This window comes from Megascapheus bottae, chromosome 3 (assembly GCF_031878675.1).
Source record: "Megascapheus bottae isolate mThoBot1 chromosome 3, mThoBot2.hap1, whole genome shotgun sequence".
In the NCBI taxonomy this organism is placed as follows: domain Eukaryota; kingdom Metazoa; phylum Chordata; class Mammalia; order Rodentia; family Geomyidae; genus Megascapheus; species Megascapheus bottae.
In genome coordinates, this window is record NC_143511.1 from 35,367,111 (window position 1) to 35,379,862 (window position 12,752).

The 12,752-nt window shown below is 44.5% G+C and overlaps 1 protein-coding gene and 1 pseudogene across 6 annotated transcripts in view; one reads left to right on the forward strand and one right to left on the reverse strand.

Annotated features, from left to right (window-relative positions):
* Rbak (RB associated KRAB zinc finger) overlaps positions 1-12,752 on the reverse strand; it is a 132,732-nt gene that overhangs the window by 95,833 nt on the left and 24,147 nt on the right. Inside the window, exon 7 of one of the 6 annotated variants that reach the window (XM_090329888.1) lies at positions 9,799-10,309. The exons of the other annotated variants lie outside the window; for them this stretch is intronic. The gene's annotated coding sequence lies outside the window, so the exon portion shown is untranslated. Of the gene's footprint in view, positions 1-9,798; positions 10,310-12,752 lie in introns of those variants that run through there. 6 annotated transcript variants of the gene reach the window in all.
* Positions 589-8,171, forward strand: LOC150065313 (serine/threonine-protein kinase PAK 1 pseudogene; annotated as a pseudogene).

Genomic DNA, 12,752 nt, shown 5'->3' on the forward strand with positions numbered 1-12,752 from the left:
ACAAGATCCCTTGACCTATTTGGGTTTAAATCTACAACAGGAATTAGATTTAACACCTCACATTCAATTTCGTGTTGACTGCCTCCATACCCTTAATGATTTCCAAATCTTCTAGTAGATATTCAATGGCTCAGGCCTTATTTAAAATTGCCTAATAATATCCTTTTGCCCCTGAACGATATTCTGGGAGGAGTCCTGAACCCCACCCCCCAAAATTTTTTCCTATGTCACAGTGGCATGCGTTCCCTTCTTGCCAGAAACCAACTCAGAGCCTTGGGGAGGCGACTGAATGTGAAAGAGAAACTAGAATGTGGGCAAGAGCTGAGTACACTCTAGAGTTAGTTGATAGGACACCCGTGGACACAGGTAACTGGGGAGCAGAAGAGTCAGCAGTAGAGGCACGGCTAGTTGAGTGCTTGGGGCTCTCTGCACGCAGGGCCACATCAGGCCACGGTTGAGCTTCGGCCTAAGATCTCTCTTCGAGTTACAATCATAGCCAAGGAAGAAATGGAGGCAGTAAAGAAAACCAGGAAGGAACCAAGAGCAATGTGTCCAGGTAGGACTCCAGGATAAATGAAGGCAGCTTGGATGAGGTCGGAGAGGTAGGAGAGGGAACCTATAAAAACACCGAAGATCAATTGGGTTATGCAAAGGAAGCCTATTTACAAATAAATGCTGCAGCGAAAGAGGCTTGGAAAAGATTACGTAATTCCAATCGTACAAAAAATTTAGTAGAAATTAAACAGGGACCGAATGAACCTTGTCTAGAATTTTTGTCTCGATTAATGGAGACTGCAGACCGCCTAGTACAAGATGAGAACGCAAGGAAGATTATAGTTAGACACATAACCTATGAAAATGCCAACGCCGCCTGTCAGGCGGCTATCAGACCCCATAGGAATAAGGGAGGAATCACGGACTTTATTTCACTGTGTGCTGGTATTGGAACCTCCCATGTACCAGGCCTTACTTTAGCCGCCGCTCCTCAAGGAAAGACTATTACTGAATTTCTAAAATATAGAGGTCAGCGGCATTCTCGGGTTGCTAGTCCCCCGGGGAGTTGCTTCTCTTGTGGTCAAGTAGGACATTGGATGACACAATGCCCACGCCAGAGCAGGTTAAAGAGAGAAAAATCACCTGGCACATGTCCACGCTGTGGTAAAGGGAAGCACTGGGCTAAAGATTGCAAGTCCGCAACAAATCACAATGGCCGCCCGTTTTCGGGAAACTGGAGAAGGGGCCAGCCTCTGGCCCCGCAAAACCATGGGGCAGTCCCTCCCTCTTCTCGGCCACAAGTACATCTTCTAACAACCCCCCAAAATCAGTCTGCAGCCTCCTCCGTGCCACCCCAGGCAGCGCAGGATTGGACCTCTGTTCCTCCACCTGCTCAGTATTGACCCCAGAGATGGGGACACAAGCTCTCCCCACGAGGGTCTTCAGTCCCCTTCCCCTGGGAGTGGCTGGATTGCTGTTAGGGCGAAGTAGCTCAGCCCTTAAAGGAATACAGATTACACCTGGCAAAATTGACCAGGATTTTACTGGAGAAATCAAAGTTATGGCCTCTGCCCCGAAACACGTGGTATCGATCCCAGCCGGTCAAAAATTAGCACAACTAATACTTGTGCCTTTACCTCATGGGGAGACTGCTAATTCTTCTGCCCCATGCGGACAGAGAGGATTTGGATCTCTGATATCTATTGAGTACAAAGCATAAAACAAGAGAGGCCTGAGATGACTATATTTATACAAGAAAAACCCTTTAAAGGAATATTAGACACAGGAGCGGATGTGTCTGTAATATCTAAAAAGCATTGGCCAGCCCAATGGCCCCTGACAACCTCTATGACTTCCCTACAGGGGATTGGGCAAGCAACTGACCCGCAGCAGAGCAGTGCGATCCTTGTTTGGAGAGATAAGGAAGGGCACTCTGGTCATTTTCAGGTATTTGTCCTGGATCATCTGCCAATTAATTTATGGGGTCGTGATATCATGGAAAAAATGGGAGTGTATATGTTTAGTCCTAGTGCTGCGGTCACTAAGCAGTTACTTGATCAAGGCCTCCTCCCCTTTAGGGGACTAGGCCGAGCAGCACAGGGGGAGCCAGAGCCACTCCAACCCCAGTCTCACCCCCCCGAGACAAGGATTAGGGTATTCTTTAACGGGGGCTGTTGTTTGTCCTGCCCCTCATGCTGATCCCATAAATTGGCTCTCTGAAGAACCGGTGTGGGTCGAACAGTGGCCTCTCTCTCTAGAAAAGATCATTGCAGTACAGCAGCTGGTACAGGAACAGCTGGACTTGGGGCATGTGGCCCCTTCTAACTCTCCATGGAATTCTCCAATTTTTGTTATAAAGAAAAAGTCAGGTAAATGGAGGCTGTTACAGGATCTGAGAAAGGTAAATGCAACTATGGAACTGATGGGGGCCTTACAGCCCGGCTTGCCTTCCCCCATGGCAATCCCAAAGGATACTTATAAGATTATTATAGATTTGAAGGATTGTTTCTATACTATACCCCTGGCACCTCAAGACTGTAAGCGCTTTGCCTTCAGCGTCCCCTCTGTTAATTTTAAAGAACCCGTGAAGCGATATCATTGGCTTGTGCTCCCACAGGGCATGGCAAATAGCCCAACTTTATGTCAAAGTTTTGTAGCTAGAGCCATTTCTTCCACCCGTGAAAAATTCTCTTCTGTTTATATTGTTCATTATATGGACGACATCTTGTTGGCTTGTTCTGACCCTATCGTCGTACGACAAGCCTTTGGACAACTAAAGCAAGATCTGAGCCTCTTTGGCCTTATAATAGCAGCTGAAAAGGTTCAGGAACACCCCCCTTTTACGTATTTAGGCCATATAGTAGGCCCACACTATTTTAAAAGCCAAAAAATACAATTAAAAACTTCACACTTAAGAACTCTTCATGATTTTCAGCAATTTTTAGGAGATATAAATTGGCTTCGGCCTTATTTAAAGCTGTCCACAGGAGAGTTAAAACCCCTCTTTGATCTCTTAAAAGGAGATACCAACCCTACATCCTTGCGCAATTTAAATCCCAACGCCAGGAGGGCCATCCAAATCGTAGAAAAGGCAATTTCCCAGCAACAAGTGACCTATTGTGACTACTCTAAACCATGGGGAGTTTACATTTTAGCTACTTCTCACTCCCCAACTGCTGTATTGTGGCAGGATGGCCCACATTTATGGCTTTATCTACCATCAACACCCGGCAAAGTGCTGACCCCCTACTACGAATTGTAGCTAATCTGATACATATGTGCCGAGTGGATTCCCGTAAATATTTAGGTCAGGAACCTCATTTTATCTGTGTCCCATATAATTTACAACAACAAGATTGGCTATTCGCCCATTGCGATTCTTGGGCCATTGCTTGGGCCAATTATACGGGAAAAATTTTGCATCACTACCTGTCTAACAAACTTCTCCAATTTGCTGCGTGTCATAAGTTCCTATTTCCTTCCATAGTACGGGCCTCGCCTGCCTTTATCTTCTGCCGCTTTAGTATTTACAGATGGATCCTCCAATGGAACGGCTGCTTTGACCATTAATAGGAAAATTCAATCTTGGGTTACGGGTTTTTCCTCCGCCCAAGAGATAGAATTAGAGGCTGTTTTACAAGCACTCGTCCTGTTACAAGACGAGCCCTTTAACTTATACTCAGACAGTCAATATGTAATTCGTGCTCTTCAAGTCATAGAAACTGTTCCCTTTATTGGAACTACTAACTCCAATATCCAGACCCAATTTCGCCAAGTACAAACTTTGTTTTGTTCTCGCAACCACCCCTGTTTTTTTGGCTTCGTTCGAGCTCACACTAATCTTCCTGGCCCTTTAAGTGAGGGTAACGCAGTTACTGATTCTGCCACCAGAGTTTATTTAACTCAAGTTGAACTTGCTAAGCAGTCACATGCCATCCATCATCAAAACAGCCGAGCCTTGCGCCGACAGTTTAAAATACCTAGACAAGTGGCACGTCAAATAGTTAAAACCTGCTCCAACTGTGTGCCCTTCTCACCAGCTCCTCATTTAGGTATAAATCCACGAGGACTGCTTTCTAATCACATTTGGCAGATGGATGTCACACATGTTCCATCATTTGGCCGATTAAAATATGTTCATGTTACTGTAGATACTTATTCTAATTTTATCCTGGCCACCCCCCTTGCCGGGGAAGCTACTAAACATTGTATTTCTCACTGCATTCGATGTTTTGCTGTGATGGGGATTCCCTCGCAAATAAAAACAGATAATGGCCCTGGCTATGCAGGCCGAGCATTTCAATCCTTCTGCCATTCTTATAATATCACTCATATTACAGGCATTCCTTACAATCCTCAAGGTCAAGGCATCGTGGAGAGAGCTAATGGATTATTAAAACATCAAATTGCTAAAATACAGAAAGGAGAGTCATATCCCGCTACCCCTGTGAATATACTTAATCATGCTTTATTTGTTTTAAATTTTTTGAATCTGGATTCAAATAATTTATCTGCTGCTCAGCGATTCTGGGAAAAAAGAGAGCAGCGTGCTTTTGCCTTAGTAAAATGGAAGGATCCCCTAACTGGTGCTTGGCACGGACCAGATCCTGTTCTAACCTGGGGTAGAGGGCATGTATGTGTTTTTTCACAGGAAGAAAATGATGCCCGCTGGCTGCCCGAACGCTATGTTCGGATTCTGGAGAGTGACTGGTCATCCAAGGAGCGACTCACTGGACCTTCACCCCCAACCCTCCAGTAATGCATCCAGTAATGGGGAAAAGACCTGAATTCATGTTTTTGTGTTAAGTGTAAAAGTCTCTGTTTCTTTGTCTTGTTCGTGTTACATATTTTTTCTTGTCCAGTTTTGTCTTTGAAATTGGTACCAGTTTTAAATATGGATCCTTATGGTTTTTCTAAAGTTTTGTTTTGAACCTGGTTCTCACCTGCAAGAGTAAAATTGGCAAAGCTCTCTTGACACAAACTTCCGGAAAATGAATGGCCAATATTAATTTTGTGCACTTTAAAATCTTTGGGTATGGATGTGTGTGAATGAGTGAGTGAACATATTCAAGGTTTAATCAAGAAAATCATTTAGGTTTGAATTATTGCATTGTTTTAAAGAAGGGGGAGAATGGAACATTAGATCAGCAAAAAAAAAAAATGAACTTGATGTTCGTATAACAGCTCTTAAGTCCCATTAAGAAGGTCGAATCAGCAGATTGGAGAGAGAACTCCGAGAGCATCAAGGGAGGCACTTAGAGCAGAGGAAAGAGCCTCAAGAACCTACTAGTAAGGTCCCAGAACAGCAGAGACAGATCACGTTGAAAACTACTGCAGCTTCTGAAGAAGGAGGAATTGCCAGCACTTCAGATCCACCAACAGCCAATATCAAGCCAACTCCTGTTGTTTCTACTCCAAGTAAAGTGACAACTGAAGCTATGGCTGGGAACAAATCAACGCCTATGGCCAGTACCCGTCCAATGGTCACATCTTCAACAGTCACCAATAGAACAACTCGCAGATCTAAGCCCCAGATGGATGAATTCCTCCCCCCCCCCCAGGAGAGGAATTGCAGTCAAGGACAGGATAAGAGGGGATGCTCTCTGACCAACCTAAGACAGGGCCTTCAGCTTGATCTGAAGAAGTTCCCCATGACGGGTAAGGCAGAGTCAGCGATTCACCCAACCTAAGACAAGCAAGTCCGCATCTTTTAAAAGAAAGACGGGGGAGATGTTGGGGACCGACTGTGGGGTCAATGATCTTGGACCTGATCTTGGACCTACACAACTGTATACACAAGGAAGTAACTCTTATCAGGATAACTTTAAGCAATGTCAATCAGCTCTTATCAGGATAACTTTAAGCAATGTCAATCAGTTCTTATCAGGTTAACTTTAAGCAATGTTAATCAGTTTTTATCAGGATGACTTTAAGCAATGTTAATCCTTTCTCATTTATCCTATATGTGACTTGTTTACTATTTTGTATGAATGTAGCCTCTGGCAGTTCCCTAGTTTTAAGAAGAGTATTTAAGGTCGGAACTTAAATTAAACAGGACAGTCTTAGGCACCAGTCTGGAGCTCACAGCCCTCTTGGACTGCTGACTTGGGCTGTAGTCCTCCCGAACTCCATCTGTTTGTCTCTCTTTTAATTTTTCCTAGTCCTTGCCGCTATTTCAGGAATCCCAATCTGCGAACCCTGGTTTGCTGCCGGCTAGCCCCGGCAACAAGGGAAATGTACATGGAGTCATTTGTGTAGTGGTGGATGTGCAGTTGTCTTTTTTTTTTTTTTGCCATTCCTGGGCTTGAGCTCGGGGCCTGAGCACTGTCCTTGGACTTTCTCAAGGCTAGAGCTCTACTACTTGAGCCTTAGCACCACTTCCAGCTTTTTTTTTCTATGTATGTGGTACTGAGGAATCGAACCTGGGTCTTCGTGCATGCTAGGCAAGCACTCTACCACTAGGCCAACTCCCAGCCCATGTACTTGTCTTTTCTTTGATCTCAAGACCCACACGGGTGCTTGGATTCAATGATGAGCATTGATTGCCCGTGGTGTGTGAACCCATTATTTGCTTCTTGCAATTTTCTTCTGTGTAGTGGCACGTGTTCCCATCTTGCCAGAAAATAAATCAGAGGCCCGGGGAGACTAATAAATGTGAAAAAGAAACCAGAATGCGGGCAAGTGTACACTCTACACTTAGGTGACACGACACTCGTGGACAGAGGTTAACTGGGGAGCAGAAGAGTCAGGAGTAGAGTAGTGAAGACTGTGTCTGAGACCCCTGCGGGGCCTCCAGTTTTAGAAGATGAACATGATGATGACGATGCCTCTTCTCCAGTGATTGCTCCACATCCAGAGCACACAACGTCTGTATATACACCGACTGTGACTGAACCACTTCCTATCACTCCAACTCGGGACGTGGCTACATCTCCCATTTCACCTACTGAGAATACCACCACTCCACCAGATCCACTGACCCGGCATATTGAGAAGCAGCAGAAGAAACCCAACATGTCTGATGAGGAGATCTTAGAGAAATTACGGAGCATAGTGAGTGTGGGTGATCCTAAGAAGAAGTATACGCGCTTTGAGAAGATTGGACACGGTGCTTTGGGAACTGTGTATACCGCCATGGATGTAGCCACAGGACAGGAGGTGGCCATTAAGCAGATGAATCTGCAGCAGCATCTGGAGAAAGGGCTGATTATTAATGAGATCCTGGTCATGAGGGAAAACAAGAACCCAAATATTGCAAACTACTTGGACAATTACCTTGTAGGAGATGAGCTATGGGTTGTCATGGAATACTTGGCTGGAGGTCCCTTGTCAGATGTGGTGACAGAAATCTGCATGGATGAAGGACAGATTGCTGCTGTGTGCCGTGAGTGTCTGCAGGCCCTAGAGTTCCTACATTCGAATCAAGTCATTCACAGAGACATCAAGAGCGACAATATACTGTTGGGAAAGGATGGCTCTGTCAAGTTAACCGATTTTGGATTCTGTGCACAGATAACTCCAGAACAGAGCAAAAGGAGCACCATGGTGGGAACGCCATATTGGATGGCACCGAGGTGGTAACACGAAAGCCCTATGGACCCGAGGTTGACATCTGGTCCCTGGGCATCGTGGCTATTGAAATGATGGAAGGAGAGCCCCCATACTTCAATGAAAACCCTCTGAGGGCCTTGTGCCTCATTGCCACCAGTGGCACTCCGGAACTTCAGAACCCAGAGAAGGTGTCGGCTATCTTCCGGGACTTTTTAAACCGCTGTCTCGAGATGCATGTGGAAAAGAGAGGCTCAGCTAAAGAGCTCCTGCAGCATCCGTTCCTCGAGGTTGCCAAGCCCCTCTCCTGCCTCATCCCATTGATTGCTGCAGCAAGGGAGGCAACCAAGAACAAGCACTAAGATGCTGCCCACCCCAGGGTCGGGGACATTCTCCCACGCCCTGAATTCTTAGTGTAAGAACGCGCCTGCATCTTGGGATTACGTCACGTAGCAACACGTGCCTGCTTGCGTTGATGTGCAAACATCCTACCACCTGGCCTCTACCCCGAGCAAACATCCTACTACCCGACCCCCTACCCCAAGCAGTTCCTATACCCCACCCCCTCCTGCCTCTCCTGAAGAGGCATATAAACCCCTGTGTGAAAAATAAAATTTGCGGCTTAATCAGGACGCTTGTCTTGCTGCCTTCTTTGTGTCTCCTGTCCCTTTCATTCCTCCCTCTAGGTTCTTGGCCCTAGTCGATGTCCCGCTGGACGGGACAAATGGCACCCAAAGTGGGGCCCGGGAGCTAGCGAGGCTGAGGAACGCTGTCTTCCAGGAAAACTTGGATCCAAGTGATTGTGTGACCGGCTCGGAGCTACCCACCCAAGACATCAGTTTCGGTCAACGCTGAGCAGTGAAGACGGCGCAAGGTAAGTGACTGGCCATGGCACAGGTATCATCGTCACAGGAATTGCTCATCTCAGGTTTAAAAAGAGGCCCTCAAGACACGAGGAACTTGCGTTAAAAGGAAGGATTGAAAGGCATTTTTTGATCATGGGGAAGAATTATATCCTTGGTTCCCCAAGGAGGGAACCATTAATGGGATTAACTGGCAGAGAGTTGGAGATTGTTTATTAAGAAGATTCATGTTTTTATAAGAATTTTCATGTAATGATTGCAATTGTGGTCACATAAGGAACATTTTCTGCTTGAAACTATAAATAGTGCACGCTTGGCCATGTACAGCATAAATAGCCTTTTCCAAATGTGTTTGACAAGGAATTGTTTTTAAGTGGCTAAAATGATCATTGATCTCAAAGACTGCTTTTATACAATTCCCCTACACCCTGATGATATTTTGTTGGTGGCTCAGGACAGGCCAGAGCTACAAAATTGTTTTGTGGAACTTTCTAAAGCCTTTCTTAATCTCAGCTTGCAAGTAACTCCTGATAAAAGTCCAGTGACTAGATCCCTTGACGTATTTGGGTTTAAAATTACAGCAGGAATTAGATTTAACACCTCACATTTAATTTCGTGTTGACTGCCTCCATACCCTTAATGATTTCCAAATCTTCTAGTATATATTCAATGGCTCAGGCCTTATTTAAAATTGCCTAATAATATCCTTTTGCCCCTCAACGATATTCTGCGAGGAGTCCTAAACCCCACCCCCCACAGGGACGCCTTTCAGGCCAGACAGAAGGCCTAACTCCACCTAAAATACCCTGTCCCTGAGGAGCTACAATCGCCTGCCTCTCAGGCCTTAAGTTCCCAGCTCCTGGGCATAGCTGGCCTAGCAGCATCTTAGCAATTGGCATGCCCCTGTCCTGGGTAGAGCCATCCAGCCGCTGCTCTTAAAGAGGGCCTACCCTATAATCTCTAGTTAGGGACAAGATACGGATGTTGTGACATTCTATGATGACTGCAGTAGTTATGAAAAAATTGGCATAGAACTGCTCTCCCAATTCCAGGGGCTAGAGTCTAATCGCATGGGGAGCAACGGCCTATTGGCGGGAAAAACAATTGGAGCTACTAAAATTAATAAGGATCAGGCAAATACAAGTTTCAAATATAGGCTTCTTCATGATCTCCCTGCAGTAAATATGCTCACGGGAGCCACCCAACCAGGGCTCCCAAGTCTTTCATCAATTCCTAATAATTTGTATATTTATGCTATTGAGATAAAAGATTGCTTTTTTCTAGAAACAGTGGTTTTCCTTTAACAACCTTTTCTGGAAAAGACGCCCAGGTTTAAAGCAAAGGCCCCCGAAGGTAAGTAAGAGTCGGCCGACCACCCTGTATGTCTGCTGGACGCAACAAGCTCTGTAAGGCCTGGGTGGTCAAGGGATGCCTTGACCCTCTTCTGGATTTCTTGTCAGTAACAGGGCATGCCTGAGAGTCTCACCGGCAAGACATGTCTAAATCAGTTGTTCGGCGAGAACGTTCATCCGAGTTCGTGTTCTTGTGTTAAATGTATCCGACTGAGTCCCATTTTCTGTTGTAAGTGAATGTCTGGTTTTGTTTGAGAGTCTCTTAAAAGTCTCTGCTTCTCTGTCTTGTTCTTGTTTTTCCTTGGGTATCTATTGAATTATTTCTGGAAAATAAAAGTTTTGTCCACACCTGGGGTAGGTCTAGGGCCTGGTATGGCCCCTCCCACTCAGCTGCAGTTGAGGTGAGCGGAAGTCAGACAAAGCAGCTGCAGGCTTAGTCCAGTTTCCTTTTTCCTAACAACCTGCTTCAGTGACAGTCTGGAGACAGTTGGTGGCAGGACACAGACTTCAGTCTTAGTTCTCCTAGGTTTAAGACTCCCACCCAACTTTTATCTGCAAAAAGTAGTATGTCTCATATCAGAAACAAGCTCTGGAAGAATAAATTTCAGCTAAGTTGCCTTGTTAGAAAGCTTTGTTTTAAAAACCTGCTTGTCACCTCCAAGAATAAGATTGGCAAAAAAAAAAAAACCCTCATGATACTAAAATTTCCGGAAAATGAACAGCCAATATTAATTTTGCACGCTTTAAGATCTTTGAATATGAATGCTGTATAAAACTATGGATGAGCTCATATTTGAAACACAAAGGCAATTGGGAAAATCTAAGTCTAAACTTCAAGAAAATTATTAGGTTTGAATGTTTTACAATGTTTCATTGTAAAGCAATGTTACATTGCTTTAAAGAGGAACTGGTAAAAAGTATTTTTCTTAAAGTAGAAAAAGTATTTTCTAAATGAAATCTGCATTTAAAAATCTGGTGTTGTAATGCACAGAGCTGTTTACATTGTAAACATTGTGGTAAGTGTTTAGCACAGAGGTATTAGGGAATTTGGAATTTATTAACTTGAGTAACAATTTGGAGAGAAATATCAGAATTTGTTTATCAATGTCAGAGGTGATGTGATTAATGTTTCTTAAACTGCCCCCTAAAATGGACTAAATTGGGGAGAAGAGTTTTAAAAGGAATATTTAAAAGTTTATCTCCGTACGATTTGGTTTCATGTTACTGGATTGCAAATGGACTTATTTTAGAAAAAGAAGGAAACTAAGTCCAGACTTAGACTTTTGGTGTACTAAGGATGTTTGTAGTTCTTGCATTAAGGAAAAATTTGAGTAAACTGTTGTTGGAGTTCTAGGCAGTAATCTAGACTGAAAAAACAAAAAACAAAAAACAAAAAAAAAACAAGCCTCTTTTAAAAGGCCTGGAGGCAAAGGGGGGGTTTCCTGGGCCCTTAAAGGTTTTTCAAATGCAAATAAAGCCTAAAGTGATAATTATTTAAGCAAATATCAGTAACAGTTTTAAAGAACATTGGAAATGGGTTTCTGAACAAAATTTGAAAGTGAAGTTGTCCTCAATGTTTGTTTCAAGAGAGAGTAAGAAAAAAAGGAAAAATAGGACTACCAAAATGATTGCTTAATTGCTATTTAGCCTGCTCTTGTAAGTCTCCTTATAGCAATTTCCAGCAGGCCCATGGAGGACAGCAATCCATATTCAGATGTAACTTTGGCTCTTACCAGGTTCCAGGTAAGATCATGCTCAGAGGCTATTTCTGTGTTGACCACCTTGTTGCTTTAATTGGAGTAATGTGGCCTTTTGTAGGACTCATTGATCTGAAAGCTGCAATTTCAAGCCAGCCCAGGCAAAGCAAAGTCCCTGTGAGACTGTGGTGTCTCATCTGCCAGCAGCAGAATGCTGGGGCAGAGTTGCTTTGGAGCTCAAAGTGGCAGAGTGCAAGCCTTGAGCTGGAGAGTTGAGGGACAGTGCCCAGGCCCCGAGTTCACCAACAAAGTGAAATGCCAATGGGATGTTTATCCCTGTGTGGACAGACACTACTGGGACAAAAGAAATAAAGCATCCAGATGCAGAAAGCCTCTGCTTGGATAGCAGAGACGATGTCAGATCCTAGAGTCACTCGTGCTTAGCCATTCCAAATTAATCAGAGCCGGGAGGTCATAGAACAGTTTGTAAGCATGCCTTACTAATGCCCATGCCTTTCATAACTGGGCAGGAACTTGTCAATCATCTGTGATAGTGGGTAGTTTAAAGTTCTAACTGAGCGAAGTTTGATTTGACACCAGCCACAAATTCAGGAAAGTTTGTGGATCTGAGGCTTGTGTCCCTGTTGATCTGTTTAGATCTGGCAACTGAAGCATAGTTAAGAGTCTCAGGGATTAAGTACCCCAGACAATCAGGAAAATGCCTTTACAAATGTGTGCTAAGTAAGCTACACTGTTGTAGCCAAAGAAAGAGTTTGTGCAGTTGTTCAATGTTTTATATAATCTCCAATTTGGAGTAAAATATCCCTCCTGATATGTAATCTTGGCAACCTCTTGGTAAAATAGGCTAAGCTTTTAGGGTCCCTAGCTAGGATAGAGTCAACGCCCCTGAGTCAGCTTGAAGAAGTTACAGAAGCTGAATCTCCACCCATCAATCCCCTTTAGATAAAGGGACCAGGGAATCATTGGGAGAATTCACCGAAGTCAGGCCTTAGGTTAAGCTGCTTTAACCAGTTTGCGCAGAAATTTGCAGGCAACCCAGCAGGAGGTGTGACATTCCATTGGAGTTGCTGAGAGATGAGGTTGCTCCCACATATTCTGTCCTGCCTGATTCCCCCACCACCTCACAGCTGTCTCCTGAGAGGGCTGGAAAACTCAAAGTCCCCTAGGTGGTTGCAGCCATTACAGCCTAAACATGGGAGATGCTAAATGGGTATGAGGACTATGGGGCCCACAGAGGAACCGTAATCCCCACCCGAGGGATACGCACCTGCAGTTGA